The sequence below is a fragment of the Tursiops truncatus genome, chromosome 3 (assembly GCF_011762595.2).
Source record: "Tursiops truncatus isolate mTurTru1 chromosome 3, mTurTru1.mat.Y, whole genome shotgun sequence".
In the NCBI taxonomy this organism is placed as follows: Eukaryota; Metazoa; Chordata; class Mammalia; order Artiodactyla; family Delphinidae; genus Tursiops; species Tursiops truncatus.
In genome coordinates, this window is record NC_047036.1 from 105,590,323 (window position 1) to 105,596,071 (window position 5,749).

At 37.6% G+C, this 5,749-nt stretch overlaps 1 non-coding gene across 1 annotated transcript; it reads right to left on the reverse strand.

The window, feature by feature from the left end:
- Window positions 1–1,217: 1,217 nt before the first annotated feature.
- TRNAG-CCC (transfer RNA glycine (anticodon CCC)) lies at window positions 1,218–1,290 on the reverse strand. The gene has a single exon. It is a non-coding gene; the product is annotated as a tRNA-Gly (tRNA).
- Between the last annotated feature and the right edge of the window lie 4,459 nt (window positions 1,291–5,749).

Genomic DNA, 5,749 nt, shown 5'->3' on the forward strand with positions numbered 1-5,749 from the left:
TTATGAAACCTCCTTAACCTATGTATATTCCTTTTATATCATCTTCAAGTTTAATAAATATTAGCATGTTTCCTTTGTGTCAAAAGCATTCTCATTTTTCTCAAACTGTCCTGAGGGTCCAACTTAATTCCACATCCTTAAGGCTGTGACCTGTTCATCACTCTTGCTGCCTGCCTGCCCCCATCCCAGGTGTCTAGGCAGCACTCAGAAAAAAAAAAGATCCAGTACTCTGTCTTGGTTCAAGGCCAGCTTCCCAAACCATCTGTGTCCCACCTGACTTTCCAACCTTCTGACCTGTGGTCTGGTCACTTCTCTAGAGCATCACAATAATGATTAGTGTGATGGTATTGGTATTACCAATATTGGTATTACTTCTTTGGTATGTAGGGGAGGAAAAAGTCTCTTCTACTCTCTCAGGGTCTCTGGCTAGGCCTAAGAATTAAACTGACAAAAGATAAATTAACAGGAGAAAAACATGCAGGTTTTATTAGAATTTTACAGGTAAATGGCGACCTTCACAAGAGAATGAAGACCTGAAGAAGTGACCAGAGCAGAAAGCTTTTATACCTTTTAGACAAAGAAATGATAAATTATAAGAAATAAGACAAAGAGGTTTGAAATAGAGGCAGCACATGGTGGGAAGTGAGGAGGAGATACCTGGAGGGGCAAGACTAGGAAGATAAGGTTATTTTAGTAAGTTTCTACAGACCCATTTCAGCACTGTTTCCAGTCTCTGGTATTAAGGATCAGAGACTTCTCTTGCTTGTACAGGAAGGCATCTTTCTCACTTTATGGCCTGTTTTTAGGTAGAAAAAGGTAGGTCAGAGAGCCCTTCCTCCATCTGCTGCTTCTCAAGTGCCTTCAGCTCAAAATAGTCAATATGCCAAAACAGCATATTTTGGGGTGGCATGTCCTGAAGCCCTTCAGGTACTAACCTCTTGCCATGATTTGCACTGGCCCTGGTCTATTTCTGGAGGTTTTTGATAACAATCGCACAGGACCTAGGAAACAGCCCATTTCTACCAGTCTTCCCAAAGAGAGCTGGACACCTGGAACCATTTTTAGAGTTTCACTATTTAAAAAAAAAAAAGGTGGTAAATGGAAGTTTTCCACAAATTTTTTTTTTTTTTTTTGGCTATCCCAGGTCTTAGTTGCGGCATGTGGGATCTTTTAGTTGGGGCATGTGGGATCTTTTAGTTGGGGCATGCGGGATCTAGTTCCCTGACCAGGGATCGAACCTGGGCCCCCTGCGCTGGGAGCGCAGAGTCTTAACCACTGGACCACCAGGGAAGTCCCTTCCATGTAGTTTAAGTGATAATTCCTCCAAAAATGAAAACACAGATATTCATTCTATGCTGGTGCCTGTTGCTGGCTAAATTCTGAATGTAACCTACCAGCTACCCATCTGTGAATCTGCGATTATGGAATTTATTCCTAATGCTGAAGGCAGTGCACAGCACTCTAATTAGAACTTTTATTAAGGAATGAAGGATTGCTGAGCCAATGAAACTTAAAAGGGAGGAAACATAATTTCTAAAACTTTGATAGAAAAGGATATTATTTTTTAATGTCATAAAAATATGCATGACTCTTAGAGTCGGCGTTTCATGAAAATAACGTAGCCTAAATAGAAAGGATTAGATATGGTGAGCCAAATGGAAATTTTAATGCACTTCTTTCTCTTTCCTATTTTATTTTAGTTTGACCTCCTTAGATCCAGTGTTTGTGGAAGAACTAGTGGTTTTATGTGCAACAGCAATATTTTTATGTCCCCATTACTGAGCACAGGAGCCAATGCACTAGGTAGCTTTATGTATCACTAAAATGCCAAAGTTCATGAGTAGTTCAGTTCAGTAATAATAATAACAATAATAATAATAATGACAATATAATGCTAGGCTAAACCATAGTAACAAAAAAACCCAAATCACAGTGGATTAACACAATCAACTCTTATTTCATGTTCACACAACGTCCAAATACAGTCCAGAAGCTCTCCTGTGAATTCTCCTTTGATAGTGACTCAGGGATCCAGGATCCATGCATAGTGTAGCTACACCATCACCAAGGTTGCTGCTGCAGAGGTACAAGGAGATGCAGGAAATACACTGGCTTTTAACTGTCTTGGCCCATAAATGCCACTTTCCTCTCACATTTTATTGGCCAGAGCTAGTCACAACCTAACTGCAAGGGAGGCTGGGAAGAAGAGCACGAGAATATTTGGTGAGTCTTTCCTACAAGTAGTGATAATTTATTGATCAATGCCATCTGTATTCCAAGTACTGTGCTGGTTAACTTACATGCATTATCTCAGATGCTCAAAACAACCTTTTAGGATATGTGCTATTAATTTCAATTTATAGATGAGTAAACCAAGGCTCACAAAAATTAATTTTCATGTATTATCTCAGATGCTAGCAAAAACATTTGAAGATATTATTAACTCCATTTTACGATTGAGACTCATAAACAAATCTTTCAAAAGCCAAATGGCAGAAGTGGGATTTGAACTTTAGAATAGGTTCATCTTCTTGCTTCTCCACATGGTATGTGCCAAGTATAATGCTAGGCTCTGGGAATACCAGAAACAAAAGGAAAGGTGGGGAAGGGAAAGAAAGAGGTCCACTGCTATTCCCTGACAGCAGAACTGCCATCAGCACCATGCCTGGCGCCGCAATGGGGTGTTCACCCCTGGACCAGAGATATAAAGAACATTATTTCCAAAGGCAAAAATCCCAGCACGTGGTCAGAGTCAGGTTTTCTGTGAAGTTAATAGCATTTATGGTTCAGAATCCTCACTTTCATAGGCACCTTCCAAGGCCCTGGGAGGGACCCCAGCAATGTACTCAGAGAATATTACATTTGTATAAAATATGGAAAAGGTCTTGTAACAACAATTAGTTAAGACCAAGGTCTCTTTCTACTCCTATGGCCTGACTGTCACTTAAGTTCTCATGTTAGTGGTGACCTGCCTGTAGGCATGTTTAAGATCCAGTTAAATAGAAATTGAATAGGGTATACATTTACTTTGGCTTGAATGAGATATATTCCTATGATTCACAATTACTCCATTATAAACAAGTTATTGCCAACCATCCTGGTGTAAGGAATGGCTTCCAGGAATATCCCTAATGCCTACTATGCTGACTCACCAGACATCACAACACAAATGTGCGGAGCTAGAGGTAGTATTGTGCCTTGAACGTCCGCTATGGCCCCCAGGAACAAACGTATATGGGTGAAAAAGGAAACCTGAGTCTTTGGAAAATTCCTCCAATCATCAGACTTGTAAAATTGTGAATAGAGGATGTAGTTCCCGTAAATATCTAGTCAAAGTAAAAGTTCTCTTTCTGTCATGAATATACTCAATAATGCAGCATATACAATTATAAACACACCATATTTTTTCTTTTGATGGCAATTGCATGAAATAAAATATATTTATTACATTTCTGTGTTTGGAGGAATACTACAGACAGTGCATATGTGAGTGAAACTTTTAGAGGTTTCCCAAATTTGACAACAATCAATAATTTTCATGACCAATAATGGGTTGTGGAAATAAAAGAAACATTTATAAACTGTCAATAATAATAAAAAAATTTTCAACCAACCATGCTAGTGAAAAGATTAATTTATGCTATTTCATCTACAGAAAATGATATACAATTTCAAATTGTTGGTATATGAAGAGGTAATCAAAGTGCATATACCCAAAAATATTGGGGAAAGGGAAGTTTAGTTTCAGATATTTAATTTGTGATATTTATCAGCTCTTTTAAATTTATTTTTGTGTGTAATTTCTTTTTCTATGTATAAATTTACCATCATACCTACTTTGTGTTCTTTTTCTTAGAGACTTCTCCAATTATATAAGCTTTAGGCCCTTCTATAGACTGAACGTGTCTTACCCCTCCCCCACCCAATTCGTATGTTGAAACCTAATCCCCAATTTGATGGTATTAGGCAGTTGGGTCTTCGGGAGGTGATTAGGTCATGAGGGTGGAGCCCTCATGAATGGAATTAGCCCCTCATAAAGAGACCTCAGAGAGCTCCCTTGCCCCTCCCACCATGTGAGGACACAATGACAAGACAGTTATCTATGAACCAGGAAGCCAGCCCTCTGCTGACACCTTGATCTTGCAATTCCCAGCCTCCAGAACTGTGAGAAATAAATTTCTGTTGTTTATAAGCCACCTAGTCTATGGTATTCTGCTGCAGCAGCCCAAACAAACTCAGACAAGCCCCCCAAAAAACCAGGATCCACCCTCACACTGGCATACATTAGCAGGTAAAATGTCCATATTACTGACCCAGCAGACCATCAACTGTTGTAACATTTGAAAAACATGAAAAAATAAAATAATAAAGGATCTAGATGACAATAAAGTGGTTAGTCTACATGCCAGCCATTTCAAAGCAAGTAAGTTTTTGATGTTTTAAATTATTCAATCCAGGAGATAAGTATTTAATCTGTAAAGACATGTGGATTTGAAATTCCACTGCCAAAGATAAAGAACAGTCTCTAAATTGTTACTTGTTATATCTCCATGCAGATTATATTTATCAATCATCGGTACTATTCAACTTTAAAGGACGCCTGTGGCTAAATTAGGCCAGGAAATAAAGGTCCTTGGATAAAAGTGGCCTTCATAGAACTAAGAAAGACGTCCTTCTAATCCACTCTACACAATTTAAAGTCTCTAGGGAGAATTAGAGTTTCTATCTGGCACAAAGTGAAGCCACCCTCTTGTTAGTGGATATAGGATACTTTTAATCACCAAGATACGCAAAGAAATTAGATAGCACCCAGGAAAAAAAAAAGGGAGAACTTAATGCTGATGATTTGAAGCTTAATAAATAATGTGAATGCTCAAGGTTAATAAATATCTGATTTTTTTTTTTTACAGCATTGTTATTACCATGAACATTTTCAAAAGTTCTGCTTGGAAAGCAAAAATAGGATTTCTCATATTGAATGTTTTTAATAGCATGAAGGGGAAAATGAGACTAAAATAAGACATTGTCCTTATCACTCTTTATCGGAATATCTCAAAACACATTACAGAAATTAACTTGGTAACCCTTAAGTTCTAGATAATTCTGAAATAATACATTAGCTGTTCATTAGCTGGGCAATCTGTGGCCTAGAGAGATGAAGCGATTGTTGAAGGTTAAGTAGTAAATCAAGTGCAAAAATAAAGATGGGGAGGAGGGGACTGGAAGCTAAAATCCTGAGCACAAATTCCTGGACTAATCCATTCCAGGAAGTTTCTTCCTAAAATACATATTCTGTTTCTTCTTAAGAAGACACTAAGGCCCTGTTTTCAATAAACTAATAAAATTCCAGAGAGGATTTAATGGTCACTCTGAGAGTCATTCAAAGGATCTAATTATATTCCAATCTTTCTAAACATGTGAACCACAGGTAATTTTGAAAAATTTGATTCACAGAAAATCCACAGAACAACAAATCAATGAAGAAAGTGTTTATGGTAGAAAATCCTTATTGGATGAAAATAGTCCTGTTCACACTTTGTACTTCCTCCAAATTCTATTTCACTCAAATTCTGGGAAACCAAAAGAGAAGCAAACAAAAAATATTGAAAATTAGATGGATGTAATCCTAGAATTTTTTTTTTAATCAGGAAGGGATTTTATAGATCATCCAGTTAGCCTTCAATGTTCATGTTCTACAGACCCAAAAGTTTAAATGACATGTCTGAAATAGTCATTTAGTTAGAGGCAA